Source organism: Anolis sagrei, chromosome 11 (genome assembly GCF_037176765.1).
Source record: "Anolis sagrei isolate rAnoSag1 chromosome 11, rAnoSag1.mat, whole genome shotgun sequence".
Classification (NCBI taxonomy): domain Eukaryota; kingdom Metazoa; phylum Chordata; class Lepidosauria; order Squamata; family Dactyloidae; genus Anolis; species Anolis sagrei.
In genome coordinates, this window is record NC_090031.1 from 16068524 (window position 1) to 16084281 (window position 15758).

The 15758-nt window shown below is 42.1% G+C and overlaps 1 protein-coding gene and 1 long non-coding RNA gene across 6 annotated transcripts in view; one reads left to right on the top strand and one right to left on the bottom strand.

Annotated features, from left to right (window-relative positions):
* LOC132763594 (N-acetyllactosaminide alpha-1,3-galactosyltransferase-like) overlaps positions 1-1695 on the bottom strand; it is a 32608-nt gene extending 30913 nt beyond the window's left edge. For 3 of the 5 annotated variants that reach the window (XM_067471945.1, XM_067471942.1, XM_060757220.2), the window contains exon 1: positions 1576-1695. The gene's annotated coding sequence lies outside the window, so the exon portion shown is untranslated. The remainder of the gene's footprint in view (positions 1-1575) is intronic. The other 2 variants (XM_067471944.1, XM_067471943.1) reach the window with 1 other exon arrangement.
* Positions 1-15758, top strand: part of LOC137097664 (uncharacterized) — a 214331-nt gene that overhangs the window by 8297 nt on the left and 190276 nt on the right. The gene's annotated exons all lie outside the window — the stretch shown is intronic.

A 15758-nucleotide genomic window follows, 5' to 3' on the forward strand; every position in this document is an offset into this window, starting at 1 on the left:
AAGGGAGCCATTTTTAGTTAGTCTCAGTAAGGAAAGCTAATTTAGAGGACGTGTACAAGCTTCAACCCTTAAAACTTTCCGGGGGAGGTCTTAAGAGCATCCAAAGATTTCCAAAGATTTCCAGGGAAGCAGCCCTAAAACTTTGAGGAATTTCGGAGGGTAAACAGTTTGGAAGACCAAAGAACTCCAGCTGGAGAATCTACTGGCCTTACTGGTAGATCCACTCGGTGCTCAAGACGCAGTTCGACCCGGTAGCGGAGCCCACATCAGTAAGGCTTAGATTATAGTAAGCCTGGAAGAAGTTAAAAAGGGATTTTCTTTAAAGTAAAGAAACAGTTATTAAAGACAATTGCCTGTCCCTCGTGGACATGATTAGGAAGCCACCAGTTGCATAAAGGCCTGGAAGCATTTGTTTGACTTTATTGAAGAGAAGAGAAGTTTCTGTTTGATTGTTCATTAATAAAGGACTTTGTTATACTTCACAAGCCATCTAAAGACCATTTGTGGTGGAAAATCCTTGAGAACTTCTCTTCGGGGGGCCCTGGCTTCCCGCTGGGCTCAAGTTGCAAGTCCTATTTTAGAGGCAATTCTTTACAGGCCCAGTGCATGACAGAACAATCAGACTTGTAGGCACTGGGATGTATAGTTCACCTGCAGTCCAAGAGCACTCTGAACTCCACCAACGATTGACCTGGAACGAACTTGGCACACTCCCCATGACCAACATGGAGTTGTAGTTCACCTAAATTCAGAGCGCAGCATGAGCCCAAAAATGATGGACTTGGACCAAACTTGGCATGCATAACCAATATGCCCAAATTTGAATACTGGTGGGTTTTGAGGGAAAGTGGTCTGGACAATTTGGAGTTGTAAGTACTGGGATTTATAGTTCACCTGCAATAAATGAGCACGCTAAACTCCACCAAAGAGGGAATTGGAGCAAACTTGGCACACAGAGCCCTCATGACCAGCAAAAAATACTGGCGGTCTTTGGGGGTAATTCACCTTGATTTGGGGGAGTTGTAGTTCACCTACACCCAGAGAGCACTGTGAACACAAACACCAATGGATCTTAACCAAACTTGTCACACATACCTAATATGCCAAAATTTGATTACTAGAGAGGTTTGGGGGGAACTGGCCTTCCTTTCTGGGAGTTGTAGTTCACCCATAACCAGAGAAATAGTGACCTCCACTGATGATGGACCTGGACCACACTTGGCACACAGAACCGCCATGACTCATTCAACCTACTGGAGGCGTTTGAGGGGACCGACTCACCATAGTGGGAGTTGTAGTTTACCCTGCAGCCAGAGAGCACACTGAACCCCACCCATGATGCATCTAGAGCAAACTTGCCCAACATAAACAAACTTTGAGTACTGGTGGAATTTTTCAGGATTCACCTGCATGATGAGAGTTGTAGTTCACCCGCAACCTTATTCATTTTATACAATTAAATAAATTACTTTTTTCAAATAACCAGGGCAACATTGGGTACCCAAGATAATAATAATAATAATAATAATAATAATAATAATAATAATAATAATATACAAGCAGTCATTTATTTACCTCTCTCTGGTGTATAGTTTGTATCTCCTGGGCTGTCAACATCAATTACTTGATTGGTAGACAACACAAGTTAGAATTACATATATATATATTCTTGTTCTAAAAGCAAAAACGAAACATAGAAATGCATTAGTTTTGCTCAGAATGTTCCTTTTAAAAAGTAACCACAAAAGTTATTATTCTGAGAACCAAAGTAACTGGTTACCGTATATAATTATTATTCATTTCACCTTTTTTTTCTCCTAAAGTAGTGTTTCTCAGCCTTCCCAATGTCACAACCCCTTAATACAGTTCCTCATGTTGTGGTGACCCACAACCATAAAACTATTTTCGCTGTGACTTCACAACTGTCATTTTGCTACTGTTATGAATCGCAATGTAAATATCTGATATGCAGGATGTATTTTCATTCACTGGACCACATTTGGCACAAATACCTGATACACCCAAATTTGAATACTGGTGGAGTTGGGGGTGGATTGATTTTGTCATTTGGGAGTTGTAGTTGCTGGGATTTATAGTTAACCTACATTCAGAGAGCATTCTGAACTCCACCAGCGATAGAATTGTACTAAACTTGTCACACAGAACTCCCAACAGGAAATACTGGAAGGGTTTGGTGGGGATTGACGTTGAGTTTTGGAGTTGTAGTTCACCTACATCCAGAGAGCACTGTGGACTCAAACAATGATGGATGTAGACCAAAGTTGGCACAATACTCAATATGCTGGTGGAGTTTGGGGGAAAACAGACCTTGACATTTGGGAGTTGTCGTTGCTGGGATTTATAGTTAACCTACAATTAAAGAGTATTCTGAATTCCACCAATGATAGAACCAAACTTGTCGCACAGAACTCCCACGACCAACAGAAAATACTGGAAGGGTTTGGTGGGCACTGACCTTGAGTTTTGGAGTTGTAGTTCACCTACATCCAGAGAGCACTGTGGACCCAAACAATGATAGATCTGGACCAGACTTGGCACAAATACTCAATATACCCAAATGTGAATGCTGGTGGGGTTTAGGGGAAATAGACGTTGACATTTGGGAGTTGTAGTTGCTGGGATTTATAGTTCACCTACAATTAAAGAGTATTCTGAATTCCAGCAATGATAGAACCAAACTTGAACCAAATTGAACCAAGCTTGTCACACAGAACTCCCATGACCAACAGAAAATGCTGGAAGGGTTTGGTGGGCATTGACCTTGAGTTTTGGAGTTGTAGTTCACCTACATCCAGAGAGCACTGTGGACCCAAACAATGATAGATCTGGACCAAACTTGGCATGAATACACAATTTACCCAAATGTGAACACTGGTGGAGTTTGGGGAAAATAAATCTTGACATTTGGGAGTTTCAGTTGTTGGGATTTGTAGTTAACCTACATTCAGAACCCATTGTGGACTCAAACAATGATAGATTTGGACCAAACGTGGCACAAATACTCAATATACCCTAATGTGAATGCTGGTGGAATTTGGGGAAAATAGACCTTGACATTTGGAAGTTGTAGTTGCTTGGATTTGTAGTTCACCTACATCCAGAGAGCACTGTGGACTCAAACAATGATAGATCTGGACCAAACTTGGCACAAATACTCAATATACCCTAATGTGAATGCTGGTGGGGTTTGGGGAAAATAGACCTTGACATTTGGGAGTTGTAGTTGCTGGGATTTTTAGTTCACCTACATCCAGAGATCACTGTGGACTCAAAAAATGATAGATCTGGACCAAACTTGGCACAAATACTCAATATACCCAAATGTGAGCACCGGTGGAGTTTGGAGAAAATAAATTTTGACATTTGGGAGTTGTAGTTGCTGGGATTTATAGTTCACCTACATCCAGAGAGCACTGTGGACCCAAACAATGATAGATCTGGACAAGACTTGGCACAAATGCTCAATATACCCAAATGTGAATGCTTGTGGAGTTTAGGGGAAATAGACGTTGACATTTGGGAGTTGTAGTTGCTGGGATTTCTAGTTCACCTACATCCAGACACCATTGTGGACTCAAACAATGATAGATCTGGACCAAACTTGGCACAAATACTCAATATACCCAAATGTGAGCACTGGTGGAATTTGGGGAAAATAAATCTTGACATTTGAGAGTTGTAGTTGCTGGGATTTGTAGTTCACCTACATTCAGAACCCATTGTGGACTCAAACAATGATAGATCTGGACCAAACTTGGCACAAATACTCAATATAACCAAATGTGAACACCGGTGGAGTTTGGGGAAAATAAATTTTGATATTTGGGAGTTGTAGTTGCTGGGATTTGTAGTTCACCTACATCCAGAGAGCACTGTGGACTCAAACAATGATAGATCTGGACCAAACTTGGCACAAATACTCAATATACCCAAATGTGAACACTGGTGGAGTTTGGGGAAATATAAGTTGATATTTGGGAGTTGTAGTTGCTGGGATTTGCAGCTCACCTACAATCAAAGAGCATTCTGAACTCAATCGATGATAGAATTGGGCCAAACTTTCCACACAGAGACCCCCATGACCAACAGAAAATACAGTATTTTCTGATGGTCTTTGGCGACCCCTCCGACACTCCCTCGCAACCCCCAGTTTGAGAAACGCAGTCCTAAAGAGACTCAGAACAGTGAATTATGTAAAAACAATACAATATACAATTCAAAACCTAAATATTATCAATGTCAAAATAGAATTAAACGTGGAGAGAAAAAGCAGGGTATAAATAAACATAGTAATCATCACAATCGCCATAATTAAAAGCATCAAATCCGTATTAAAATACATACAATTTGAGTTGTTTTCCCTTTAAAAGAATACAGTCCTTTCTCGTTATTCAAAAATGCCTCGAACACGTGCTGTTTATCTATTAAGATAAAGCAAATCTTCGAAAACTGCTCAGCACGCAATGTAGATAATGAGCCCATAAAAACACGGCTATTAGATTATATATTATATAGCTGTAACATTAATGAAATCTATTCCATTTCAGCTGCAAAAGCATGAAGCTCTTCCTTGTTAAGTCGCAGTAATCTGGCCAAGACTTTGTGGTTATTAATTACTAGGAACTATTTACTTGTAAGCAGTTACTCTCTGTCTTTAATCAATTTTGTTCTGCTTTAAATGGAGTTTAGCAATGTCGGGATTTTCGGCTTCAGGTCACATGACTTCCAGGCAGGATTTTGGGAAATCCAAAAGAAATTGGCTCTGTTTTGTCAGATCTCAACCAGATGCAAAGGCTCAGGAGTCGATTTAAAAGGACAGCAAGGCTGTACTCCTTGGGAACCCTTCTCTCTCCCATCTGTCCATCATCCCCGCTTGATACATTGTGTCCCGTTCCTTGCCTGAACCTTCCATAAGCATGCAATAAACCCTTTTCCAGGCTCCGGAGTGCCGTGAGCCTGCTGGGGATGACCCCGCTGTGTCCCCAGGCCGCCGAATCCACGTCCGTCAAAACCGCGGATACGGAAACCACCCTAATGAACCCCCGTATCCGCTAGAAATTACAAAATGACGGATCGGCTCCGTTTTAATTTTGTATTTTTCTGGAACTAATTCTAAGCCAAACTGCTATCTCACTCTCCTCACTTTGGACCCCTCCGCCTGGGAAATAATTGTTTTGTTTTAAGTAATATATTTTGACATATGGAGCTACAGGGGCGCAATGAGTTAAACCCTTGTGCCGGCTGAATTGCTGACCTGAAGGTCGGTGATTCAAATCTGCTAGACAGGGTGAGCTCCTGTCTGTCAGCTCCAGCTTCCCATGAGGAGACATGGTGGCGCAATGAGTTAAACCCTCGTGCCGGTAGGACTGAAGACCGACAGATCACAGAATAGAATCTGGGGAGAGCATGGATAAGCTCCCTCTATCAGCTCCAGCTCCCCATTATGGAAACATGAGAGAAGCCTCCCACAAGGATGATAAAACATCAAAACATTTGGGCGTTCCCTGGGCAGCACAATTGAATGGAGATGTTGATAAGCTGGAATGTGTCCAGAGGAGGGCAACTAAAATGATCAAGGGTCTGGAGAACAAGCCCTATGAGGAGCGGCTTAAGGAGCTGGACATGTTTAGCCTGAAGAAGAGAAGGCTGAGAAGAGACATGATAGCCATGTATAAGTATGTGAGAGGAAGTCATAGGGAGGAGGGAGCAAGCTTGTTTTCTGCTTCCCTGGAGACTAGGACGCGGAACAATGGCTTCAAACTACAAGAGAGGAGATTCCACCTGAACATGAGGAAGAACTTCCTGACTGTGAGAGCCGTTCAGCAGTGGAACTCTCTGCCCTGGAATGTGGTGGAGGCTCCTTCTTTGGAAGCTTTTAAACAGAGGCTGGATGACCATCTGTCAGGGGTGCTTTGGATGCAATATTCCTGCTTCTTGGCAGAATGGGGTTGGACTGGATGGCCCATGAGGTCTCTTCCAACTCTATGATTCTATGAGAGAAGCTTCCCACAAGGGTGACAAAACATCAAAACATTTGGGCGTCTCCTGGGCAACGTCCTTGCAGACGGCCAATTCTCTCACACCAGAAGCGACTTGCAGTTTCTCAAGTTGCTCCTGACAGGAAAAATATATATGCAGAGACATGAGAGAAGCCTCCCACAGGATGGTAACACATCCGGGCATCACCAGGGCAATGTCTCTCCAGACTGCCAATTCTCTCACACCAGAAACAACTTGCAGTTGGATGAGCTCCCTCTATCAGCTCCAGCTTCCCATTATAGAAACATGAGAGAAGCCTCCCACAAGGATGATAAAACACCAAAACATTTGGGCTTCCCCTGGGCAACGTCCTTGCAGACAGCCAATTCTCTCACACCAGAAGTGACTTGCAGATTCTCAATCACTCCCGACACTAAAAAAAATAAATAAATGCAGAGACATGAGAGAAGCTTCCCACAGGATGGTAACACATCTGGGCGTCCCCTGGGCAATGTCTCTCCAGACTGCAAATTCTCTCACACCAGAAACAACATGCAGTTGGATGAGCTCCCTCTATCAGCTCCAGCTCCCCATTGCAGAAACATGAGAGAAGCCTCCCACAAGGATAATAAAACATCAAAACATTTGGGCGTCCCCTGGGCAACGTCCTTGCAGACAGCCAATTCTCTCACACCAGCAGCGACTTGCAGTTTCTCAAGTCCAAAACACCTGGAGTTTGCTCATGCCTGGTCTAGAATCTGGCCTCTTTTGGAGGAAGAGGTGGCACAGAGAAGCGCAATGGAAAATTGGCACCTAATCTCATCTTGCATTGACTCATTTCCTTTTGTTTTCTGCAAAAAAATTAAATAAATATAGCTTTTCTTTCAGTGCTTTTTCAGTAACCGCAACACAGACTGTATATGAAAAGTGTCGGGTTATTTTTAAAATAAAACATGAGAGAGAAAAGCAGAAATGGACCAGACTGGGGAAGAATCACATAGCGCAACTGTTAAGGGAAACAATGAAACAAAGTACAGCGTTCCCTTGCTTATCGCGGGTGTTACATTCCAAGACCACCCGCAATAAGTGAAAATCCGCAAAGTAGGGACGCTATATTTATTTTAATATTATTTTAATATTTATACATTATTTTAGTAGTTATACACTTTTTAAAAAGTCTTTATAAACTTAAAATTAACCATCCCCACACATTTATAGGCTACATAACATTTCCCACATTGTTCTGTACAGTACATAAAACACTCCTGTATCTTCAGCTACACCCACCCGCCCCCCGGTCAGTGCAGTGGGTGGCTGGAAGGAAAGGAAGCAAACTGGGTGAAGCGAGAGAGCAAGGGAAAGGAAGGAAAGGCCCTTCAAGGCTGGAGGGAGGGATGACTGAGGAGAGAAAGCGCCTCGGAGAGTGGCGGTGGCAAAAAACCCCATAAAACAGCGGAAATACCGCGATATATATTTTAAATTAATTTTTTTTAAAAACCCGCGAAACAGCGAAAATACTGCGAAATATATATTTAAATTAATATTTATTGAAAACCCGCAAAACAGTGAAAATACCACGATATATATTTTAAATTAATATTTATTGAAAACCCACAAAACAGCGAAAGTACCGCGATATATATTTAAATTAATATTTTTTGAAAACCCTCAAAACAGCGAAAATACCACGATATATATTTTAAATTAATATTTATTGAAAACCCGCAAAACAACGAAAATACCGCAATATATATTTTAAATTAATATTTATTGAAAACCCGCAAAACAGCGAAAATACCGCAATATATATTTTAAATTAATATTTATTGAAAACCTGCAAAAAAGCAAAAATACTGTGATATATGTTTTAAATTAATATTTATTGAAAACCCGCGAAACAGCGAAAATACTGCGATATATATTTAAATTAATATTTTTTGAAAACCCTCGAAACAGTGAAAATACCACGATATATATTTTAAATTAATATTTATTGAAAACCCACAAAATAGCAAAAATATCGCGATATATATTTTAAATTAATATTTATTGAAAACCCGCGAAACGGCGAAAATACTGCGATATATATATTTAAATTAATATTTATTGAAAACCTGCGAAACGGCAAAAATACAGCGATATATATTTTAAATGTATATTTATTGAACACCCGCAAAACGGTGAAAATACCGCGATATATTTTTAAAATTAATATTTATTGAAAACCCGCAAAACAGCAAAAATACCATGATATATGTTTTAAATTAATATTTATTGCAAACCTGCAAAACGGCAAAAATACCACGATATATATTTTAAATTAATATTTATTGAAAACCTGCAAAACGGCGAAAACACCGCAATATACATTTTAAATTAATATTGATTGAAAACCTGCGAAACGGCAAAAATACAGCGATATATATATTAAATTAATATTTATTGAAATGGTGAAAATACCGCGATATATATTTTAAATTAATATTTATTGAAAACCCGCAAAACAGCGAAAATACCGTGATATATATTTTAAATTAATATTTATTGAAAACCTGTGAAACGGCAAAAATACCATGATACATATTTTAAATTAATATTTATTGAAAACCCGTGAAACAGTGAAAATACCGTGATATATATTTTAAATTAATATTTATTGAAAACCCGCAAAACGGCGAAAATACCACGATATATATTTAAAATTAATATTGATTAAAAACCCGCGAAATGGCAAAAATACCATGATATATATTTTAAATTAATATTTATTGAAAGACCGCGAAACAGCGAGTCTGCTAAAAACGAACCGCGAAGTAGCGAGGGAACACTGTACGGTACTTACGTTGATAAATGCTACATTTCACTCAAGGAAACGATTGGCCTTCTGCCGCTACAGAATGAAAAGAGGGAACAATTAGGAAACAAAGTAGCAGGAATACAAAGACAAGTGTGTGTGTGTGTTTTAAACACACATGCAGTTGCGCACACACTATTGTGCGCATATTGTTCCATTAAAGCATGAGGGTTAGCAGCTCCTGTCCACCTACGTACGTACCAAGCCGTACCACGCCAGATTTGGCTCCTCTGAACTTGAAAACAGGAGGAAACTATGGAAAACGACATGTATGTCTCTAGCGTAACCTGCGGCGCTTATGTTTTGCTGATCTCTGCAGGATGCGCATGAAAGGACACCACCGTTCCAGTGCTTTCTATCCAAACCAAGCCCTGTGTTGTCCGGAGGGATTCTTCTAGCTCCAGCATCCTGAACGGTCCCAAAGGGAGGAGGGTGATGGGGTCAAACAACAAAAGCGGTCCAGAGAACGGCCGTGATGGGAGACGGGGATGTTTCTTGCTCCTCTGCGCTCTCTCGGCCTTGCGATGCTCTGCTCTCGCTTGCCACGTTTCCTTGTTTTTGCTTGCAAGAGAAATGCCGAATCATATTTCTGTGGCTGCAGCCGAGATGGTTTGAAGGTGGAGTCTCTTCCTTTCGGACCAAAACACTCTTGTTGTGTTCAGCATGGCTTTGAGAGAGGAAAGGGGAGAGGAAAGCCCATGGGCAGCGTGTTTCAAAAGATCCAGCCAACACATGTGGGTTCCGCTGTCCGCGTTTTGCAAGAATAGTTGTGTTGTCGACACTTTTGCTGCACTGAGTGCTTTGAGATGCATTTCCTTTACTTCCTCCCCCCTTTAACCTTCCTTTCCCCCTCTATTAATTCTGAAGAATCCCAGATCTGCATTCTGCACTTATCCGGTCCTCCTAACCTTTTTTTCTCCTCCTAAATGAAGCAGTGGAAAAATACAAAGGCGTTGCAACAATATTATCCCGGTCTATTGTACAATTCTGTCCATCAGGCAGCCTTTTGCAAACAATCTGATGATGCCTCAGGAGAGAGAAAAGGGAAAGTCATACTGGTATCAGACTGAGTCATATCCCATGATCCCGCCATCTAGTTAGTTGCTTCATTTTGGCCTTTCTTTGGGTTGATTTTGAGTCTGTGATTTTTCACAATTTCCTGGGTGCGACAAGTTGTTGAGGCTCCTTTTTGGGTTCACAGGACCAGACCCTGATGATATCATAAGCATGCCAAACATATGAAAAGACACAAATGTGATACTTATGTCCCTATTATTATAGGGATAATAACAACCTCTGAAACTGGGTTGTTGTAGATTTTTCGGGCTGTATGGCCACGTTCTAGAAGCATTCTCTCCTGACATTTCACCCACATCTATGGCAGGCATCCTCGGAGATTGTGAGGCCTGTTGGAAACTAGGAAAATTGGGTTTATGTATCTGTGGTGGGAGAAAGAACTCTTGTCTATTGGAGGTAGGTGTGAATGTTTCAATTGACCACCTTGATTAGCATTTGTTGGCCTGACATTTTTTGGCAGGGGCCCCCAAACTAAGGCCCGCGGGCTGGATACGGCCCTCCAAGGTCATTTACCCGGCCCTCACTCAGGGTCAACCTAAGTCTGAAATGACTTGAAAGCACACAACAACAACAACAACAATCCTATCTCATCAGCCAATAGCAGCAGGCCCACACTTCCCATTGAAATACTAATAAGTTTATATTTGTTAAAATCGTTTTTCATTTTAATTGTTGTATTGTTTTAAAATGTTTTTTGCATTACTAATAAGATATGTGCAGTGTGCATAGGAATTCATTCATGTTTTTTTTCAAATTATAATCCAGCCCTCCAACAGTGACTTGACCCTCTGTTTAAAAAGTTTGAGGACCCCTGCTCTAGAACATGGCCATATAGCCTGAAAAAAAACCTACAACAACCCAGTGATTCCAGCCATGAAAGCCTTCAACATAAGTATCACATGTGTATACAAATGTGATACTTATGTTCCTATTATTATAGGAATAATAACAACCTCTGAAACTGGGTTGTTTTAGGATTTTCGGGCTGTATGGCCATGTTCTAGAAGCATTCTCTCCTGATGTTTCACCCACATCTATAGAAGTCAACCTCAGAGGTTGTGAGGTCTGTTGGAAACTAGGAACATTGGGTTTATGTATCTGTGGAAAGTCCAGGGAGGGAGAAAGAACTCTTGTCTGTTGGAGGCAGGTATGAATGTTTCAATTGGCCACCTTGATTAGCATTTGTTGGCCTGACAGTTTTTAGGTGTACTTTGTTACTAGAACATGGCCAGACAGCCCGAAAAACCTACAACAACCAATTAATTCCGGCCATGAAAACCTTTGACATTAGAACCTCTGAAACATTTGTGCATCCTGCAGATACTCCATGATGACAACAGTCTTAGATGCAGTGGCTCCCAAAGTGACCCATTTAAGGTGGAATTTTATTGCCTCAACCTTATTCTCCATCCTCATCGCTATGATTGTTGATGGGAAGCTTTGTGCCGCAGTGGAAATCACCTATCGGACTGGTAGGGATCCCCAACCACATATATATACATGCATATGTTCATGTTTATTATGTACTATCTTGGTTACACAGCTATTTGAAAAAGGCCTTGTTTGTTTGGGGGGTGTTAAGTAATATCATTTAGTTAATTCGTAACACTATTTATTAGGAAAAAGCCAGTCTTTCATTTCATTTTTTATTAATGCTCCCATTAGAAAATACATAACGATGTATTTTCTTCCGCAAACCAGGACTGTATGCACAATTGTCCATGTTGGGTGTGTGTACCAAGTTTGGTCCAGATCTGTCGTCAGCTGGGTTCAGTGCTCTCTGGATATGGATGAACTACAACTCCCATATGCCAAGGGCGATCGCCCCCAAATCCTGACAGTATTTACAGTTGGCTATGTTGGGTTTGCATGCCAAGTTTGGTCCAGATCTGTTATTGGTGGGGCTGGAGCTTGTCTGCTGGAGCTAGGTGTGAATGTTCATTTGGGTTTTTTTTTCATTTGATTTGTTCATTTTCTGATTTTGTTCAAAATCTGGCTACCAGTATTAAAAAAACTCAAAAATTACAACAGCAAAACAACAGAGAGTAAACAATCAGGCACATCAAATCACCTCCCAAAGAAAGATTCCCCCAGGCACTTCGAAACCATTAAATGCTAATCAAGGTGGTCAGTTGAAACATTCGCACCTAGCTCCAACAGACAAGAGTCCTTTGTCCCACCCTGGTCTTTCCACAGATATATAAACCCATTTTCTTACTTCCAACAGACCTCACTACCTCTGAGGATGCTTGCCATAGATGCAGGCAAAACGTCAGGAGAAAATGCCTCTAGAACATGGCCATATCGCCCGGAAAACCTACAACAACCCAGTGATTCCAGCCATGAAAGCCTTCAACATTATTATTATTATTATTATTATTATTATTATTATTATTATGTGGTGGAGGCTCCTATGGAGGCTTTTAAACAGAGGCTGGATGGCCATCTGTTGGGAGTGCTTTGAATGGATTTTCCTGCTTCTTGGCAGAATGGGGTTGGACTGGATGGCCCAACTCTATGACTCTATGATTCCTTGTCTTTCGCAGCTGCCTTGGCCACGACGTGCAGCTTGGGAACAGCTGTTTGCCTTTTGAATTTGAGGAGAGAATTTAGTTTCATGTCCATGTTTAATCAGAGTGTCCCGAAATAGACAGATCTGGGTCAAAAAGACTTCAAAAATAAATTAATACTCGAGACGGCCATAAGCTCAAAACCTCATACAGCACACACATCACTAGGCTTTCTGAGTCCGGGCTGCAATTTCATGAGATATCTGGTCTGTGACACTGGAGATCAGGGTTTGTATCCTCGCTTTGACATTGAAACCCAATAGGTGACTTTGGGCAAGTCACACTCTCTCAGCCTCAGGGGGAGTCAATGACAACACGTCTCTGAAAAGCCTTGCCAAGAAAACACAACAGCTTTGCTGTAAGTAAGGCACAGAACCGCAAGCTCAAAACCCCATCAGACACATACCTTACGAGTCAGGTCTAGTGTTGTGTTCAGCATTAGAAGGTGCTCCATTGACTTGTTTTTGGGGGGAATGCCTGTAGAAGGAGTTTGCTGCAAATTGCTTCGCGGTCATGCTCAAATGTTCCTATTTGTGAATGACTCAGGAGGAGGAACAGATAGATCCAGTGGTCTTTGAAACAATTGGGTTCTCACAGAACGGTGTGTAAGACGCTGCTCGTTTCACTCCGACGTGTCCCTGCTGAGAACATATTCCTTGACGGAACGGAGAAAGGCAGCCGAGCCAAAAATTGTTCCGAAGTCCACGTATGTTTCCTCCTCCCCACAAATAATTAGCAAGAGAGTTTCCAAGGAGATACATTCAGCCTGGAGACAAAATGATTGCCATCTCCAAACATCTGCAAAGTGTCCTACTGACAGGGGGGCAAACTTGTTTTCTCTGTCCTGCTGTCATAAAGGAAGAGGGATCAGGCTTGTTTATTTCTGCCCTGGAGTGAGACTAGGACTCAATGGAGCCATGGGTTCAGATGAAAAAAGGGAGATTCCACCTGAACATTAGGAAGAACTTCCTGACCATACAAGCTATTCAACAGTCAGGGGCGGCTCGTCCTTTACGCAAAGTAAGCGGTCACAGAACACTTTTTTTTTTTGCCAGGGGCACAAAGGCAGAAGAGGTGACTTTGGGTGCACACGCCAGGGTCTTCAGGCATGCCTCCGGACCCCAAGCGGGCCAGGCAAGGGAGCAAGTGTGGCAAATGTAGTTACTGGGATGTATAGTTCACCTACAATCAAAGAACATTCTGAACTCCACCATTGATGGAATTGAACCAAATATGGCACACAGAACTCCCACGACAAACAGAAAATATATATCAATGATTGGTTGGGGGGGGGGGGCCAAAATACTGTTTGCTTATCATTGAAAATTACCTAGTGCCGCCTCTGTCAACAGTGAAACTCTCTGCCTTAGAGTCCAGTGGAAGCTCCTTCCTTGTGAAGTCGATGGGAACTTGGAGGCTTGGTTGGCCAATCCCTCTCCAATTCCAGAAATACAGCTTAATGGTGTAACATTAGAAAATGTTGACAATTTCTGCTACCTTGGCTGCCACCTCTCTACAAAAGTCAACATTGACACTGAAATACAACACCATCTGAGCTCTGCGAGTGCAGCATTTTTCCAAATGAAGCACAGGGTGTTTGAGGACCAGAACATCTGTAGGGAGACCAAGGGGCTTGTTGATAAAGTGATTGTCCTCCCAACCTTACTCTATGCCTGCGAAACGAGGACTATCTACAGACGTCATGCACAACTCCTAGAATGAATCCATCAGTGTTACTTCCGAAAAATCCTGCAAATCTCTTGGGAAGACAAGCAGACAAATGTCAGCGTGCTGGATGAGGCAAAAACCACAAGCATTGAAGCGATGGTCCTACGCTATCAACTCCGCTGGACCAGCCACATTGTCCGAATGCTGGACCACTTTCTCCCAAAGCAGTTGCTCTACTCCGAACTCAAGAACGGAAAACAGAATGTTGGAGGGCGGGAAAAGAGATTGAAAGATGGGTTCAAAACCAACCTCAAAAACTGTGGCGTAGACACCAAGAACTGGGAAGCCCTGCCCTTTGAGCACTCTAACTGGAGGTCAGCTGTGACCAGCAGTGCTGTAGAATTTGAAGAGGCATGAATAGAGGGCGAAAGAGAGAAACTTGCCAAGAGGAAGGCACGTCAAGCCAACCCCGACTGGGACCGCCTTCCATCTGGAAACGGATGCCCTCACTGCGGGAGAACGTGAGGGTCAAGAATAGGGCTCCACAGTCACCTACGGACCACCGCCAGGACACCGCATGTTCTGTCGCCTGCTGGGCTTGAAACGAATTGTTTTTAAAACAGGACATGCAATTTTAGCCCAGCGGGAAGCCAGGGGCCCCGAAGAGAAATTCTTAAGGATTTTCACCATAAACAGTCTTTGGAGGGCTTGTGAAATATAACAAAGTCTTTATTGGTGAACAATCAACAGAAACTTCTTTTGTCTTCAAAAGGTTAAACAAATACTTCCAGGCTTTTGTGCAACTGGTGGCTTCTAACTGTTACTTTACTCTAAAGATAGTCCCTTTCCAAACTTCTCCCAGGCTAACTGTGAACCTAAACCTAACTGATGTGGGCGCCACTACCCGGTTGAACTGCGTCTCAAAGCACCGAGTGGACCTACCAGTAGGCCTGTAGTCACTTCAGATGTTCTTAGATATTCAAAGCTGTTTTTCCCTCCAAAATTCCTCAGAGCTTTAGGGCTGTTTCCCTGGGAATCTTTGGGAATCCTTTTGCTTTTAAGACTGTTCTCCCCCGGGAAGTCTTAAGGGTTGAAGCTTTTGCACAGGAGAACCTGGACACATCCTGTACATTAGCTATCCTTGCTGAGACTGACCAAAATGGTTCTTTTCCCTCTCAGAGCCTTGAACAGGGGGCGGAACCAATGCTTAGCTATGATGGACAGGAGGCCTGCCCTATAACTGCAAACTTTAACAGGAAGCCACCCTTCTGCAGAATCCCAAGCCTTGAGCTGCAAGCAAACACTTAATACAAGGTAAATAAAGTCAGAACTTCTGGTACGGCCCACTTGGAGGGCAATCTTACGCGGACAATGAGGGATCGCCTAAGTAAGTAAGTATGTCTGCGAAACGTGGACTGTCTACAGATGTGACACTGAACTCCTGGATCGATTCCATCAGCGTTGTCTCTGAAAAATCCTGCAAACTTTCCTACAATTCACACATGAAAAGCAAGACACTTGTGACCAAATAACCTCAGAGTGTGGCTCAGTTATAAATAAGCAAAAATACTCAAGGCGGGGCAGGTTGC